Source organism: Corvus kubaryi, unplaced genomic scaffold (genome assembly GCF_017639235.1).
Source record: "Corvus kubaryi isolate FWS band 111438036 unplaced genomic scaffold, C.kubaryi_AGA036_p1.0 37396, whole genome shotgun sequence".
In the NCBI taxonomy this organism is placed as follows: Eukaryota; Metazoa; Chordata; class Aves; order Passeriformes; family Corvidae; genus Corvus; species Corvus kubaryi.
The window spans coordinates 25,685,144-25,701,843 of NW_024581135.1; the positions used below are offsets into that span (position 1 = coordinate 25,685,144).

Sequence of the window (16,700 nt, forward strand, 5' to 3'; positions counted from 1 at the left end):
CCCATGTCCTTTCTCCTTCCCCAATTGTAGGGATTTTCATTGCTGTGCAAGGACAATGGAAACTGAGCTGCTATTGAAAAAAAGACTGACTTGTTTTTTCTTTGCTGGGCTGTTTTTGACATGGATCATTTCCCAACTCAGTTCCTCAGATTGCTTTGATGGCACAACAGAGTGGATGGAGCGGTGAGGGGAACCAGGCTGGGGGTGAGGATGGGTTGGAGAGTGGTTAGACTGCTGTTGCTACAAAACAGAAGAGGGAAAGGAAAGGAAAGAAAAAAGAAGAATGCTAAATCACAGCCAAAGCACAGAGTATTTGGGGGCTTTGAAAAGTCAAGCACCGTCTTCTGCAGCAGTTACATTCCTCTGCACGTTTATTTCTGGCCAAGTTTCCTGAGAGCAGAGGCAGCATTCACCAAGTTTGATTTCTTTAGGTTCTCTCCTGTGGATTTTCTTCCGTGTTTAACATTAGGAAAAGATGGGAAATCTTGAGGCTTCACGTAGGTTGTGGGTTTTCCCCTTCCTGGGATTACTTACGCATGGAAGCAGCGAGGAGCCCTGGGACCCCTCTCTCCCCACTGCAGATAGGAGGTAATACATCACTCACCTCGATGGTCTGGGATAGGGGTGCCCAGGAAGCAGTGCAGTCGTGAGCTCAGTTATGCAGGGCACACTGGGGTTTCCACATCCTTCAGCCCCCCTCAACTCCGGACGGCTGCTCCCAAGGATTCCTGTGAGAGGGGGGCAGGGGACAGCAAGGGTGCAACCAGCAGGTCCCAAAGCGTGGTCAGGGTGCTCACTGTCACAGCCCCAACTCTATCACAGTGGATTTTCTGTAGGACTTTTTTGTCCTGCTGGCAGGGGCTGGCACAGGGATGCCAGCAAATAATTCGAGTCACCCTGCAACATGGTTTGTATCAGTCATGGGTTTGGCCAGCAGCAGTGACATTTGGCTGATGCTCCGCGAGCCTCGGAGATGAGAGAGGAGCCTGTCTGCCAGCTGAGTTTCAGGTCCTCCCTGGCCCTGCAAACTCTGGGAGAACAATAGAAGCCCTTGGCCCATACGGGTAGTTGTTTGGGGCAGTGTTTCAAGGAGTGTAGCTTTTGTTTTGGCTGTTTGGTTACATGTCTCCTCTTGGATGTTTATGCTGAACAAAAGGCACTTGTTCTCTCACCAACTTCAACGAGGTTGAGTCCAGCTGGATTTGTGCTTTAGGTGTAGAGAGCCAACAATACCCCCATCAGTAGCTCCATCCTGAGAGAGCCTGGGGACAGCGCTGGCCTGAGCACACCAAGCTGTCCATGTGCTCTCAGGAGCAGGAATGAAAACACAATTTGCAAACAGCCTCACTGGAGTGGGTCTGGGTACCGAGCCCAGAGGGCAGCTCTCGTGGCTCTCTGCATTGGGGAATGCTTTGATGCTTTGTGTGCCCGGGATGTTCAGGTTTATCCTCTAGCTGCCAAGTAACCTGCTTGTCAGCTTTAATTTGCTAAATCTTTTTATTTTTAAGAAATCCTTTATTTACTTAAAAACCGCACATTTCCAATTAGTTTGCTCTGCTCCTTTCTTGCCCTTCTCTCACACGTCCTATAGCAGGAGCCTCAGCTCACAAGCCAGAGCACCAGTCAGGGTGCAAATATAAAATAGGCCCAACAGCTGCCAAGCACAGACAGGAACATTGAGTGGGTGCCTGTAGAAGGCAGGCAGGCTCCAGAGACGGTGATTCAGCTGCAGGCAGACAAACATGCAGACTTCTGCCACAGTCTGTGTGCAGGGGAGGGCGGTGGGGTTGCCAGGGGCTGCGTGCTGGGGTCCCAGGCCCTATGGAGCTGCCCTGGCACTTTGTGTCAGCACTGGCAGATTATTAAGCAGGGTATGGGCTCAGTTTACTTTCAGCCCTGCTGTCAGCCTTCAAAAGTGAAGATGTTTTAAGTTGTCCTTATCCTCAAATTAATGAACTCTGATCTGTAAGAGTGTAAACACAGGAAAAGAACTCGACTGAAAAAAAAACAACCCAAAAACTTCAGGCTGGTGCTGTGCAGTCAGGACATTTCTTTTCCTGACAGGATACGGGATCAGAGTTTAAAAATATGCATTATGAAACGTGTGTTGGGGGGCAAGGGGGTCAGTAGACAAATTAAGCACATTGCTGGCTGAGCGGGAGAGCCTGTGAGAGGAGACAGTTCAGCCGCAGGTCCCTGCAGTGGCCCCGAAGCCGCGGCTGCGGGCGGGCGGGGAGGCCGCGCAGGGCCGGCTGAGGTGACGGCTGGGCCTGGCTCCGCACGGCCGGGTCACCGCAGCGACGGGAACAGGGCAGCGCAGCCGCGGCCGGGGGAGGGCCCCAGGCGGCCTCACGGGCAGCCCCACCGCGGCCGGTGCAATGGCCATGAGCAAGCAGAGTGCCTGGCCACTTCCCTCACACTCGGGGACAGAGTGGGATGGACTGGCATGTCGTGCCCCACGGCCACTGTGGCCTGGCAAGAAGAGCCTCCAGACTCCTCAGCCAGCTTCCACACAGGCAGGGGAAGCTCCATGGTTGTGAACAAGCTCTCCCTTTACTCATGTGTCCCAGTGACATACTATCTGCTCCAAATGCAAACCTCCTCTTGGGATGTACCTGATTTTCCCCTGACAGAGGTTGGCCATGGAGAGAGTAACCCTCGTGTGGGTACATTTTTACTTTTGTCTCCTAGGGTCCCCTCAGAGGTCCCCTCTCCTGGGGACACAGCACACACAGGACTGGCTGAGTGAGCGGCTGGCTGCCCCCACGCAGCCCCCCAGGCCACACCAGGAGAGAGGTGGGATCCAGGCTGCAGGCCTGCAGACAAAGCCAGGAAGCTGTTGCTGCTCAGGCATTTCAGGGGAGGGCATGATTTCCACAACAATAAACACATCTGATTATTTGATTAGAGGGAAGACGGTGTCCCCAGGAGGAGGTCCTCAAACACAAAAGACAAATAACTCATACCCCCGCTGGCAGTGACAGGGCAGGAAGATGAGGGCAATGTCCTATTGAGGCTTTGATCAGCCAGGGTCAAGCATGCAAGCTAGCATGGCTGAAGACTGACTAGGAAGAGGTTCCTGCTGCAGGACTGTGCCTGGCCCTCTCCCAGCCCTACACTTGTCTTTTCTGCAGTCCTTCACCTCTGTCTAAGAAGCAATGTGGGAGCCTCCTGAGGCACATCCTTCCTCCTGACCCCTCCTGGCTCAAGCAAGGCCATGTCCACTCCGAGCCCCTAAGTGCCAGGCATCACAGCACATTCCTCTACTTCTGCCACTTACTCATCTGCATCTGCTAGGACAAGCCCGTGAAAGAGGCTTCTTGGTCTCATATCATGCCTTTTGCCATGGTGCAAGTGGAATGATGCTGAGATGCAGCAGTGGCTGGACAGGAGAGTGATGGAAGGGCAGAGAAGGTAATTTTCCAGTTCCATTTCTCCTGGGCACTTGGATAGTCTGGCCATGGTCATGGGCACTTGGGGATTTTCCTGTCTCCTGGAAGGTCAAGCTGTCCCCTTCCATTCTGCCATTAGAGATGCTGGGGACTCTGCATGTCAAGGGATGGTTCTCAGTGGTGCCAGCAACTGCTGATGCTGTGATTAACTGATGGTCCGGGATGGAGGCTGGATAAAGTGTTCAGTGTAGGTGTTTTACAGCTGTTCTGTGCCTTCATAAGACAGGTGGCCCCAAAGCCTTGGTGCCCCAATAGCTTGACCCACATGAGTGCCTCCTGCAGAAGAGCCCCAGAGCAGGAAGGAACCATGTATGCACAGAAAAGGGCTTGAAGATCTGAGCTGCACTTTTACTCTCCCTTGAGCAGTATGTGTAAAAGTAACTTGTATTTGGCCCACAGAATTGTGGTGCTTGGAAGTGAGAGCAAAAAAGAGATTATTTGGCACTTGGAGACAGGAGTTCTCCAAGATCTTTACAAACACAACACAGCCCTTTCAAGTGGGAGAGACCCTTGCTTATCTCCTGCATGGGGGGAAGCACTGGCTGAACACAAAAATCACTGGCACTCCAAAAAGCAGGGTAGGCAAAGAAAGAAAAATAAACTGTTGTTTCAAATACAGGTTTCTACACAGAGTTGTATTCCATAGATGCAATATATAGATCTATGTGTGGGCAAGCTCTGAGATTCTGGTCCCAGGTTACATCTAGGAGTTTATTTAATATATTTTTTAAAATCTACTTCTCCCTTTGATATATGTATGTTCTGTGAGGATTTCTGTGCAGACATAGATGGAATAGCCTTGTATGTTTTTATATTCCCAAAATCTTTTGTCAGGCAATCATATTTATAAGGCTTTCCTGTTTCATCTTCCCCAACAGGCTGGAGCACTGGAAGTTTGTGCTGTGCATGCTTCATAGCCTCTCTCACTCCCCAAGCTCTTTTCAAGCTGAGTGGCCAAGGTCACAAGGAAATGTTTGCCAGTGTGTCATCTCACACCCTCAGTAAATCATCCCAATATCATCTGGCTCAGAGCTCTTAGAAATCTGGACAACCTTGACAGAAGGTGTAATGGGCTGGGAAATCCAGCGGAAGAGTTTTGGGGAACATGAGACCACAAGATACGAGTCTTCCCTGATCTGCCACGAGACCTTAGGTCTCTGCCCAAGAGCGCAGCTAGAAAGCAGCCCCTTAAATGGATGCCACATCAGAGATATTGACTTACCAGTGGCCTGGGTACAATTAGCCATGAAACTTCAACCTGGGATATGAGTATCACTGAGAGACAAACAATCCCATCTGCAGCCTGCCCCTTCGAGATGTCTTCTCTGTTTATAGAAAAGAAGGGGGTGGTGAGCGTCTGTTAAAATATATAACTTCCTGGCATCATCTTTGAGGAGTCATAGCTTTCAGTGGGACTCATCAATCAAAACTGTCTAGGCACAGCGGTCAGTGCTCCTCAGCTTCTTCCTCACAGTGGCTGTGGCCAAGGAACAGGGATGCTAAAAATAGCTTTTCTGTCCCAAAATATCTTGACTTATTTGAGGTTATATATGTAAAGGGAACACTGATATTACATATTGCTGGTGCCCTGCAACCAGCGCGTCCCTGGGGAAGCAGAGATCTCTGGAAACCTGCAGGGAGAGTAGAGGAGGGAAACCATGACCTCAGGGAACAAAGTAAATTTTGCAAAGCAGAAAGAGATGCTTGTGTAACCTCCCATAACTACAGGCTCTGAGGCAATTGCCAGAAGAATCACTAGGTTTGGCTTAAGCTAATGAAAAAAACAGGGAAGAAAGCTGTCCTTTCCAACCTGCACCCACATTCTCATTTACCTTGGGCAAAAATAAAACATGCCTAGATATGAATTCTGCATCAGAAGTAGTATATTACACCAACTCGCAGAGGGTAAATGACTTCTTGTGGTATATAGCAGTGGGAATTCAGGCATGTAATGTAATAACAGGAAAGGATTTTTAGATTTGTCTCAGAAACCCTCCTAGCTCAGACATTATAAAAAACAATGCCAAGCTTTCATATCTCTGTGGACACAAGACAAGAGTAAAACTTTCTTTTAAAGAGTGAAATACATCTCCAGTTTGAGACAAGTTCTCTATTTTGAAAAATTGCTGCAAAAACCATGGGCAAACAGCACCTCACATCTGAACAGCACATTGCTGTTCCTCAGCTTTTTACTGGTGTAATTAAATGCCACAGAGCAACTGCTTAACCAAGTTCTTTGCTTAGTAAATGTTTCCTTAGTCATTTGCATGGGATGTGACAGGACCAGATCCAAGCCTCGGTCAGGGCTTCCAAGCAAATTCACAAAGCAAATGGTACGGAAAAGTCTTCTAGTGCTGCCTCTTGGGGCGAAACAGCAACACAGCACAGCAAACCAGGATGGGACATGAAAAATACAGAATGCACTTAGAGCTGACAGCCATAGTGTAATGTGACCCCAGTCACATTGGTATTTGATTAGCAAACACGACTGGGAAACAGCCCTGCTCTTAGGAGAAAGAAATCTTTCATATCCCCTACAATCAAGCCCTCAGCTTTGTTTTTTCTGGGAGATGGCATCTGAATGCTTCAGCAGAACAGGCTGTTCTACGAGAGCCCATTACCCCCCGTGTGTCCCTGTGCACAGGACTTCCCCGGGGGGGCCGGATGAAGGAGAAGCAGCTTGCAACAGTCCCAGAGGAGGTCTGTACCAGACGCTCGTGGCTTGTGATCCTCCCAAGTGCCCACTGTGTGCAGGGCTGAGATCATCACTGCAGAGAGGGAGAGCTTGTGAATTTGTTTGCTGTGCTTTTTAGTTCAATTATTGGGAGGTGACTGGCAGGTGAGGGGGACACAAAATTTGTATGTTGCTGCAGGGTCACTGGCTCAAGCCACAGCGTTAAGCTCTGTCTCTCTCTGTGGGGTCCAACAGAAGGACAACCAACAAGTCCTCTTCCCCTCCAGCTCCTCCTCCCAAGGCTACAGATGGCGGGTTCATCCTGCACACGAGCCCGGACACTTGCTAGCCTCTCCAAAGAGGAGCTCAGCATAGCCAACCATCATTTTAGGGGACAAAATTAGAGGCTCCAGCTTTCCTCTTTCCCTTCCTCACCTGCCTTCCCCCCCTGCTGCTGCACCACCATGTCTGTGATATTTTATTTCAGTCAGCTTTGGTTTGCTCCTGAAATCTGCCTCACTCCCTCTCTCCAGACATTTCATTTCCCTTGGAGACAGGTAAATAAGTAAATAACTGTAGTCAAAACCTTGTGTGAGTACCAAAGCCTGGAGTGCTAGGAAGCAACTAGTGTGTCTGATTTTCCAGTGAAAGTCCAGGTGCAATCTCGGCAGCATGGCTACTGTCTGCCTTTCAAGCAGATGTCTTCATCTAAAGCCCCCGCCACCACCCCACTCCCTTTGTGCATCCTCACAGGGAGGACGGGAGTGGGAGACAATATAAATTAATATCCATTGGAATGACAGCAGCTGGTGCCTTGCATAGCGGCGAACACGTGTCTTAGAAGTAGAGTGATTAGTCGTAAAACTGTAGAGCTGAATGTTTATGCTTGATCAATTACAGGAAAACAATAGATGGTGGTTTTTTCCAAGTGGGAGGAGTGAGGGGAGGGAGGCTTCATCCATGAGATTATTTTCTTCTTTTTTTTTTGTAATGATAGCTTCAAAGAATATGGGGCCTAGTTACCAAAGAGGCTGGCAAACAGCAGCTTCTGAGAAACCCACTGGTTGCAGGCAGCACTTTGCAGTCTAAACCTCACACAGATCTTGTTTTTCCAAACTTCTTAACATTTATGAGGAATGGATTCAGCTGCCCAAAGCAAGGAGTATGTGGGAATGAATTAGGCAAAGCTTTCTAGTGCACAAGCGTGCATGCTTTATGTGTAGAGGCCTTCAGCTGAAAGAAGTCATTTTTGTTTGTTTCTATACTTAGAACCTCTCCTACTGCCCCAGTTAAGAAGTGCTCCTGTCAGAGCAGTGTCATGTTAGTGGCTGCAGTGTGGCATGGGAGTGTGCCTTCAGCTCCAGTTCCAATTCCTTAGCAGCACTAATTGCAAACACAGTCTGTGTCAGTCCCCACATCCGCAAAAAAAAAAAAGAAATTGAGTTACGTTTTGCAATAATTCTAATGGAAATGCTAATAGGATGAACAGCAATATAAGGCCAGTGGATGACCCAGCAATTTCATCTGTGCTGGCAACGGACAACCATCTAAACCACGTTCGGGTAATTCTTCCTCTCATTAGCAGCACAATAACTCATACACACAAATCCATAGGCATTTGCTATAATTTTTTAACATGGCTGGAAATAGAAGTAAGCACATGCAGTATGCAAGCATTACAGCATGTGTTGGCTGTAAATCTGTCTGGAAGTGGCCTGATTCTGTTCCTGGTTAAAGCAGTGGGAATTTTGCCATTGACTTCAATGGAAGCAGGATGGGATTTTTTGGACTTATTTTAAAGTGGAGCTTTGTTTCTTTGGAACAAAGTTTTCAGATTCACAGCTACATTTCAGTACTTGGCTTGAACTCATGTTAATTCACCTTTCATGTGTTTAACAGATGGGGCTTCGTTGCTGCTCACCTTCTGTTTGGCATCAGCACTGTAACCAGTCTCCGCTGGGTGACAGCCACCTGTGGCTGTGCTGTGGGACTCAGCAGAGAGAAGGAGGGAGCTCACATGGACATCTCTGGGCACCTTTGGTTCAAATGTGTTAGAGCACTTGGAAGAAAAAGCCACTGCTTTCATGTTTTTCAGCAGGTGAAAAGTCAAACTGTTTCTTAGAGCACCTAGGATTGAGGTGAGTGGTGGTGAGGAGCACGGGGGCCTTTGCTCTGCCTGGAATGGGTCTAGTATTCCTGTGTTGTGTCATGTAAAGTGGGGGTAATTGCAATCACTATGGCTTTCCTAAACTACCTGTAGCCCTTTGGGTTAGCACTGTGTTTCAAGTACTAGGATATACATATATACCTTTAGCTTAAATGTGTAAGGAAGAGGCTTATAGATGGTATGTGACAATATGTTTCTCTGCTGCTGCCACAGCAACTTTTGAACCATTGGACAATTGCATCAGAAATACAAATCTCCTGCAAGATTTCTAAAAACAGCTGTCGAGATAGAGGTACCATGTTAGTGCCATCCTGTCAGGAAAAGCCTGAGCTCAACCTTTATTATGCATCCATGACTCCAAACACATGCAAAGCACCTCTAGGAAAGCAGCAGTCATTTGTCCCATTGCTCACAAAACTAATTGCTTCATTGATATTCATTTCTGGTGGCCACAGTATAAGTCCACCTCTTTTTTTCTCATCAAAGACTACACTTCAATGCTGCTCTTTTCTAGCAGCTTTCCCTGCTCCCACCTGGCTTCCTTGCTGAGCATCTTCAGCTCCCCCTTCCCAGCTCTGCCTCTGCCCTGCTTCCTACAAAGACCCTTGGGCTCCTCTGCCAATGTCTTCTCACTTTCAAGGAAGACACCTCTTCTCCTTCACACTTTGCTAGCAGTGTGATACCTAGGCCCCTTCTCTCATTACTCACCCAGGACATCCTCTCTCAGCTGTTGATGCTTTACAGCTCACCCCTTCACTCCCCATCTGAAATTCCCATCGCAACAAAAAACTCAGGAATGAGACAATTAATATGTATTATTTCAATAGGAGCCTAAAAACAAAAAGCTTTTGCAACAACTTCCCAGTCAGAACCACAGAGACTATTGTAAGACAGAAAAACCTAAGAAACGGCAGCTGTAAAATATATTTAAAAGCCTTTATTCTTTCCTATCACAATGTGGCAAAAGAGACTAAATACAGCTTTCCATTTGTTTAACTAAAAGCTGCCATTCCTCAGTCTCTTTGATGATAATGATACCCACAGTTAAAATCAAACTGCAGCACACACATGGAAAACTTTGAGCTCTGTACCAACTTTGCACAATGTATTATTAATAGCAAGATTTGTGAACCCACATGCTCTCAGGTGCTGAGAGCAAGGAGAAGCCTGACTGTGCTGGGCTTATGGTTGATGGTGATAAATGCAGCACACTGAGGAGGAAAAAGAAAAACCTGCACCTGAGGATTGTTTGTATTACAGTAACCACTGAATCCACTGTGCTGTGCATGGGGAGAGACCAGTCAGGAGTGCAACATCAAGCAAAGAACTCAGATAAGGGGGGTGGGAGGGAAAAGGTATCAGCCATCCCATTTTGTTGACATGGAAAGGAAACAAAGTTTGGTGAGGGTCTGGTACTGCCCACAGGGTTACACTGGGGTGGGTCTTGGGTCACATCTCTGGCTCAGAATGACCAACAGGCCCTACTGATCCTCCGAATCTGAAGCTTCATGGCCGCAAAGCCACCCCCAATTTCAGAGTGTCTGATAATAGCTATTCTAGTGCACCTTTTTACTTCAGCAGATTCTTGCTGCCAAGCTCTAGGTTTGAACTTCTGAGACGCACAGCCTTAGTTTGCAGAGGACCACGTGCTCCTAATGTCCTGCGAAGGCAGCTGAGCACAAGAGTGTTTTCACTGCCCTGCTGTAGAAGCTGCCCAGAAAATTAGCTTCTTCCTGACTGTTGTTCTGCAATCCCAGTTCCCTGGAGGACCATTTGGTGCAGTTATTTGAGGCATGGGCTTCATGGCCACCCTATTGACTGTGAAGCAGCCTTAGCACCGTTGATTTCCTTAAGAATTTACACTAAAAAATCAATGGGGTCTGTGTGCAGGATCCTGAGGAGAGAGGGGTGACCCGTCCTGGGAAAAAAGATCTTCTCTGCAATGATAAGGAAGCAGCCCCATCCCCAGAATGAAAGGGTGATGACTCTGATTCCAAACATTCACAGAAAGGGAAGGGGAGCAGGGTAGGGCTCCTCCAAGATTATGGATTTCTTTTCTAGGAAGTGCATAGATGTGAGGTCTGACTTGAGATGTGCGCTTATGTCAAAGGGAGGATTATGAAGACAATCTTCAGCCTGATACATCCAGCAGAGCTGTCTTCAGCAAGATCCTACTGCCACTAAGAACTTTTTAGGAAGGTAAACATGTATGTAAATTCAGTATCAAACATGCTTTGCAATGTTCTCAAAACACAGGAGTGTTTGGCCATGATGAAAACACAGCTCAGCCTGGCTTCCAGCTATCAGCTGGGATCCTCTAGATCTGTTCTGATCTGTCTTTTATTAGCAGATTATGCATGGCTTTTTCTGTTATGTGATTCCTTTTTGAGGTCACTGACATATGCTAGATGATGTCAAGCGAAAAGCAATGATTCCCTTAGGAATCACTGACTTTGTGGGACATCCTCACCTAAGTGTTCTGTGTTAAAAACCATCTCCAAACAACAATTCAGCAGCATCAGAAGTTCCTACCTCTGATATTGCACAGGCATAGTCAAATGGCAATCTCTCCCTACACAGTTTACAACTTAACTAAATGCTAAAGTAATCCACAAGCTTGTCATCCATATTGTATCTGGCTCTTGGTTTTCATCTGCTTTGTCTCTTCAGATTGTAAACTGTTTGAGGCAAGAACTGTCTCTGAGTCTGTGTTTGGACAGAAGAGAGGTCCCGGTCCTTGCACAGCCAGGTACCATAATAAATATAAGGCACAATAATTTATTTTAAACTGAACATCAAAGAAAAGAAAAGATTAAAAGGGAAAGAAAACCTTTCACAGCTCGAGGCTTTCCCCCATGACAGTGCTCCAGAAGAATGTGCTATCTGCTGGAGGGAGCTAACTGCTAACCCCAATTGCTGGGAGGGCTGTGCAACGTACCAACACCACCACCACCACCACGGAAGTCACACTGGAATGTGCCTGGGATGGGGAGGGAGAGAGGGGGAAGGAGGGTGAGGTCAAAAGCTAAACCATGATAAACAAAAGAGAAATCCCTTTAAAATACACACATGCATTTTCTTGCCAGAATGTATCAAGCCAAGAGCCAAAGCATGGTAATGGCATTTTGTTTATAGGAGAAGAGAAATAACTTTTGTCCTAAGAACTTTTTTTGCCAAGTTTCAGGCAAAGGGGGGTCTAAGTGACTTGCTGGTTTAAGAATTTGTGTATTTTTACGGAGGTGTTTTAGTAAGACCGGTGGCATGGTCCTTTCTAGCACGGAGCACACAGCCCTGTAAGTGCTTACTGCAGACCATGGCACACCATGGAAGCCAGCCCAGCAGAAGGCTATGGCAGCACTTCCAGTTAAAGACATCGTGCTGGCTTTGCAGGGCTCAGCCACTTGGGTCACTTCCAGCCATCAGTGAAGTTGATGGATGAACTCCCACCAGCTTCAGCAGGTTTTAAATGAGGCCCTTGGTTTGTGGCTCTAACTGGGTAGAGGTCCACAAATGTGTCCCTCTAATGCTGTCTGTGGAAAATTTGCTGTTGACCCAAACTGGAGTGTGGTCCAACTGGATCTTCTCCAGAATGAAGCTGACCATGTGCTGCTCTGTGGGTAGCAACCACAGTCAGTGGGCCATTTTGGGTGCTTTTAGCAGGTGAGCATGCAGAGCTTGGGTCACCTCACACAAGAGGTTTTTTGATTTTTCGAGAGTCTTAACTGCGCCCCCCAGTAACAGTGGGGTAAGAAACTCAAGCCGCAGTCAAAGCTCTCAATAGCAAAGCCCACAGAATTGCCAGGGTCTGTTGGAGGAACAGATGGCCTTTACAGCTCCATGGTCTCCTCTTTGCAAGTGAGGAGAAGCTGTGGGAAATCACCACCTTCCTAACGAGCTGGGGAACCAGTGGGTGTGTGGAGAAGGAGCATGTCAAAGCGGAGAGGAACCAAGCAGGTTATTTGTGGAGATGGGGTTTGGAGGGATGGCTCCCTGCAGGCTTGGGGATTTGCTTAGCAAAGGGACAGGCTTGCTGGCACACTAAAGCAATTCAGGATCTGTCCTTCCAGCCTGTGTGTCCCCCTCCCCTCCTCCATTTCCCCCTCTGGGTCCATTCACTGTGCCAAACAACAGCATGCAATCATCTTGTGGGGCTTATTTCTGCCTAATATACCTACCCAGTGAGGTTTCAGTGAACATTAAAGTGGTAGATGGAGCCTTTAATGAAGTTAACCTGCTGAAACCAGGAGAGCATTTGGTTGAAGTACACCTGAAAGCCCTGGATTACACAGCAGCTTTCCATTGCCTCCTTTCATACCACTGCTGTATTGAGAAATAATACAGCACCTTTATATTCTGCCTAATTTAGTCAGCTTGCTGAGGTCTGAAAGCTTTTTTTATTAACTCTGAAGATGCGGGGTCTTTTCTTCCCTGTGTCAGCAGCACTGCCCTGCTGCACAATCTGCTGCTCGGAGCAGGCCCCCAGCAGCACCTCTGCACCCCTCCCACCGCTCAGCACCTCCTGAGCCAACAGGAATCGCTCTCCCTCTCTCTGCTAATCCCATGATGGATTTTAAGTCCATTAGTTTTCTTCCTCCCTATTTTCTACCATTTATGCATTTTCCCCCCCTCCTCTTGTTCTGTATCTTTGCTTCTTTCACCACCTCTCTTATCCACTCTTCTTTTACCTCTGCTTTTTTCCCTTCTTTTTCTCATTTCTCCTTCTCAGGCTGCCTCAGCACTCCCCTCATTTCCCCTGCAGCAATCAGTGCTGCTCCTGCACTCTCCCCAGAGCCAGCCGCTAGCTCCTGGCACCGCAGCAGGGCAGTGCTGGCCCAGGAGCCGTGTGGCTGCTTGAGCTTCAGGCCACACCACAGCCGGGCAGTGTGAGCACTGCACGCCAGCAGTGCTCCTCCTGTATCAAATATCTGTGTGCAGGAGAGGCAGGGGGAGAAAACAGCTCCCTGCCACCCTGAAGATAGGCTGGCAGCTGGAAAAATGGGGGGGGAGGGTGGGGGGTGGGGGGACACGACATTATAGAAGGAGGTGAGCAATAGCAGGGTGGGTGGGTGGGTGGGTGGGCAGTAACAGGGTGGGCAGGAGTGGGGTGTGTGGACAGTAAGGGGGTGGGCAAGCAGTGATGGGATGGGCAAGCGCTTGCCTGCTACAGCACACAAGAGTTGAAGGGGCAGCCTCTGGGCTCGCTCTGCAGCCCCTGCTTAGCAAATTAGCAGACATGGTAGTCCCCATGAAAAATTAACAGGGCAGCTTGCTAATTAAGCCACCACTAGACTGGAAGTTTATGGACTTGAATGCAATGTGCCAAACTGCTTTGTCCAAGTTGGGGTAGTGGCCTGCTTTTTGAGTGTGGACAAATTCCTCAGCAAATATTCTGGTTGAAGGCTAGGGCTAATGGGATGCTAAGGTAATTATTGGCTGTTTGTGGCTATAAAATGAGATCTTGTAATCATGCACCTGATAGACTAATAAAAACATTTTACATGATGCACTTAGAGCTTTTTTGCTGAGGATCTCAAAGCACTGTCTGGAGGAGGAAAAGTGCAACAAGAAGTCTGCATTTCTGTGAGGAATTGGGAGACAACCCACGCCATCTGCCCCCATGCCCTGCGTTCCCGCCCCTTGGATACCCTGCCAAAAATGTTTGAGTCCCTGCTTTCCTGCTGACTGACAATACTTACGGTTTTATCTAGGCCGGGTATCATTTTTCCCCCCTCTCATTCCTAACCCTGTTTCAGTCCTGCCGTGTTGTTTTCTCTGGAAGGCTGTCAAGATCCAAAATAGTATGTTTTGACATAAAACTGGGGGAGACACCCTGTTTGTCCAACTACTCTGGAGCCCAGAGAAGGTTACAGGAATACATGATGGCTTGGTTTTAATTTTATTTTCTTTTAAATCAGGATTGAGAAAGGCTCTAAGGGAAAACTTGGGGAATTCTTTCTTTACAGACACCTCCTGATGGTCAGTTCATGGGGAGAGAAGGACTCATTTAGAAAGAGGAAGCTGTGATTGAAAGTAAATGAGGCTGTATGATAAATGTTTAAAAGGAGCTGCAATTAGAGGGAAGAGAAGACCAGAGCTGCAGAGTGCCAGGGAAAACCCTAGGTACACAGGCCCTCGGGTCAGCAGCAGGGAACTAGGCAGTGTTTGAGGAGGCTTTCTGCTGGAGGGGAGGAGAGATGGGGGAAATTTCACTGCATCACAGCTCTGACTAATGCTTGGGCTGCAAAATTCCTTCAACCAAATTTAATGCAGATGGTACATTAAATATTACAGTACCATTAAATTACACATTGTCTCATTTTCTATGAGGTTTTGTGGATGTTTCTGACGTACAGACATGGAAAAATGCTGCAGTTCCCAATGGGTTTGGCGAGTGCTTACTTGTGGGTTTTAAATACCCACAGGAGGACTGAGCAGAGCCCAGAGCCCTGAGCCCTTTGGCAGAAGCAGGACTTCCCAGCACGGAGAGCTGATGAGGTCCAGCCACCCTTGGGGCACAGAGCAATGCTCACAGCAGCAGCAGCTGCCCCTGGAAACAGGCAGAGGTAAGCTCATGGTGCATAGCATCACCTTTTGCTCAGTGCCCAAACCCCTGAGAGAGGGTTGGAGTTTTAAAGGCTCCCAAAAGAAGTATTTTTGACGCTCTCCTACCTGAGCTGGAGTAGTAGATATCACCAGCTCTATCATCATCCTGTCCTGAACAGCTGCAGTAGTAGAAACTGCAGTAGCACTGCATGATTCTTTAGTTGTGCCTTTCCTTTCCTGACAGTGGCATGTTGGGGAGAGGAGACGTGAGATCCAACACTAAATACAGGGCTGGATTTGTGGAGAGCAATTGAAAACCAGCTGAGAGAAAACCCTGTGGAGCAGCAGGTAACTTCATTTCCCATCACCATTTTCATTCCTAGGGTTATCGTCTCTTCATTCAGTAACAGATCAGAGCTGTTATCAGTTCAAGGTTGTGTTTGCACTCTTCTATTGACCTTAACCAGGGGAAATGGAACATAATGGAAGAAAAATTGCCCCTGTGCCATATGGTACGTGAGATGGGGCTGTCTCTGATTAGGGCTTGGTAACCTCTTCCTTTTCCATGCATGTCTTAAGAGAGGAATGATGCATGCTGTGGGTTTATATTACACTCTGATATCTGTGTTATGTTTTGCAAGGGCTATTTATACACGCAAAAAATCACACTTCGCTAGCTTGATAGTAGTCTAACTATAAGCGAGTAGTAAATAATAGTTGCATAATTCCACATCAAAATACAATAAATAAGGCAGTAGACTCTGTTGCCACTGGCTTTGCATTGACTTCAGCAGGTTTTGGAGCACATTTGAGCCACAGAAGATGCAAAATCAGGTATCAAAACACACACAAGAAGAGGGATGCTACAGCCCTCAGGGTAATGGCTGAAATATCAGATCTATCTGTCAGGCCAAATCTGTTGCTGTCAATGAACTTCCACTGGCCTCAGAGGAACTCTAAGCGTTTGTGTTGTGTGAATGTGCTTAAACAGGTTGGCATCGTGATTTCATTGACGTGAGCTGGTAATGCTACTCGTAACTGATAGACAGCAGAGTACAAAATAATTAGTCTCATCACCCTAAATGAATACCAGTGAAACGTTCTTACTTTCCCTCTCACCCACACAATGATGTATCTCACTTCTGCCACATGCCAGTATCTCTTCACTAATTACCAACTTAAAAAAACTGAGATAACATAGCTTTAATCGTTTTGTCTACTGTTTATTTGGAAGTAGGAATCTAAAATCTGGGGACTTATCAACAACATAAATGATATGTTTTTAAAAAGCTTTTTGGTGCAGGGTTTTAGGGCTCACTTCACTTGCTTTGAAATTTCACCTCTCAAAAAGGGTGGAGCTGTGAGTTAGCCCCAGTTTGCCAGATACCAGCTCTTAAGCCTGTTGTGGTCTGTGAAGATAAGCAATGTCCCAGCAGTTCCAGCTCGGGCAGAGACTCCCCACCCTCACAGGGTAAAGGCAAACAAACTTTCCGAGCACTTCTAGGATGACTATGTGAACGCTACTCTCGGTTTGTGTTTTTAAAGAGCATCCCGAAGAAAACGGGTTTGGAGCTTGGAAGCCAACTGTGGTGCAGTCCCGGAGGAGTTTGCATTTGTCCCTTGTAGCAGCCTTTGCACCGCAACGTGGGTGCCAGGAGAGAGGCAGCGTGGGGTTCCCGCTGCCACTCCCCGCTCTGGCAGGCGGCTCTGGCCGAGGCTCGGCGCTTCTGGGTCTCGGCCGGCAGCGGCGGAAGCCCACGAGCAGGGGCAATTCTTGTCCTGATGCTCCCCCATCCGACAATTTCTGGGTGTCTCCCTTCGTACAGCCGACTCTTTTGCCGTTATTTCCATCAGGTTTGGTTCC

General features: G+C 47.7%; 1 long non-coding RNA gene across 1 annotated transcript; it reads left to right on the forward strand.

Annotated features, from left to right (window-relative positions):
* Window positions 1-1,810: 1,810 nt before the first annotated feature.
* On the forward strand, window positions 1,811-11,255 carry LOC121670537. Its single transcript, XR_006018161.1, has 3 exons — window positions 1,811-8,264; window positions 10,355-10,492; window positions 10,964-11,255. It is a non-coding gene; the product is annotated as an uncharacterized LOC121670537 (long non-coding RNA).
* The last annotated feature ends 5,445 nt before the right edge of the window (window positions 11,256-16,700 follow it).